Source organism: Propithecus coquereli, unplaced genomic scaffold (assembly GCF_000956105.1).
Source record: "Propithecus coquereli isolate 6110/MARCELLA unplaced genomic scaffold, Pcoq_1.0 Scaffold17901, whole genome shotgun sequence".
In the NCBI taxonomy this organism is placed as follows: domain Eukaryota; kingdom Metazoa; phylum Chordata; class Mammalia; order Primates; family Indriidae; genus Propithecus; species Propithecus coquereli.
The window spans coordinates 526-2,010 of NW_012142637.1; the positions used below are offsets into that span (position 1 = coordinate 526).

General features: G+C 46.3%; 1 pseudogene; it reads left to right on the forward strand.

Annotated features, from left to right (window-relative positions):
* The first annotated feature begins 469 nt into the window (after nucleotides 1-469).
* Nucleotides 470-1,482, forward strand: LOC105808723 (annotated as a pseudogene).
* Nucleotides 1,483-1,485: the final 3 nt, after the last annotated feature.

The window sequence follows — 1,485 nt, forward strand, 5'->3', positions numbered from 1 at the left end:
CTTCGCTTTCCCCATCGGTAAAAGGGCCAGACCACCGGCACCTAGTACTCACAGGCCTGTGTGATGACTAAATGCCGGAAACTGAGGGACTAGCAGGTAGCACACACCTAGCAAATGTTGCCTGTCATTGTTGGGCTTAAAAGGGCTTGAAGGGATCAGTAATTACTGCTTGGTGAAGATGAAAGGCAATTTTCTACCTTTCAACAACTTAAGGAAGACGTGAGGGGCAGTGCCTCGACTGAAATTACAGAAGATATACGTGTTCTTCTTAGGAGAAAAAGAGGACATTTGTGTACTTTAGTGTCGGCTTCCAGAGATTACGAACTCTTACCTGCGTCACTGAGATTGAACTGCCCCGGCTGTACGGCTGCTCTCACTGCCGCTTCCGCTCCTGCCTTCTTCAGCGACAGAAGGCTCCAGAAGCCAAAGAATAACAAGAAATAAGCCCCATTTTAGAAGCCTCTCCACTATGAAACTGCAGCTAAATGTGCTCACCATTATTTTGCTGCCTGTCCACCTGTTACTAACAATATACAGTGCCCTTATATTTTTTCCATGGTATTTTCTTACCAATGCCAAGAAGAAAAACACTATGGCAAATAAAAGCTAAGCCTGCTTCAGACAAACCTGGAAGTCTGTATCGCGGTCACGCACTTGGCCTCGCTAGCTGTCATAGACATGCCTGGAGCAGACACTCTGGAGAAATTATTTGACCATGCCGTGTCCAAATTTGGGAAGAAGGACAGCCTCGGGACCAGGGAAATCCTAAGTGAAGAAAATGAAATGCAGCCAAATGGAAAAGTTTTTAAGAAGTTAATTCTTGGAAAGTATAAATGGATATACTATCTCAAAGTGAGCCGCAGAGTGAATAACTTTGGTAGTGGACTCGCTGCCTTGGAACTGGAACCAAAGCGCACCGTTGCCATTTTCCGTGAGACCAGGGCCGAGTGGAGGATTGCAGCCCAGATTTGCTTTAAGTACAGCTTTCCTCTCGTGACTTTCTGTGCTACACTCGGCAAAGAAGCAGCGGTTCACGGGCTAAGTGAGTCTGAGGCTGCCTGTCTGATTACTAGTGTTAAAATTCTGGAAAGTAAACTAAGGACTGCATTGTTAGATATCAGTTGTGTTACACACATCATTTATGTGGACAACAAGACTATTAATAAAGCAGAATACCCTGAAGGATCTGAGATTCACAGCATGGAATCGGTAGAAGAGTTGGGATCCAAGCCAGAACACCCGAGTGTTCCTCCAGGTACACCGATGCCTTCACACGTGGCCGTCGTCACGTATACCAGTGGTTCCATTGGCGTGATGATGCATCATAGCAACTTCATAGCTGGAATGATCGGCCAGTGTGAAAGGATACCTGGGCTGGGACCAAAGGACACATATACTGGCTACTTGCCTTCGGCTCACGTGCTAGAACTGCTGGCAGAGATTTCTTGCTTTACCTATGGCTGTAGGATTGGATATTCTTCTCCA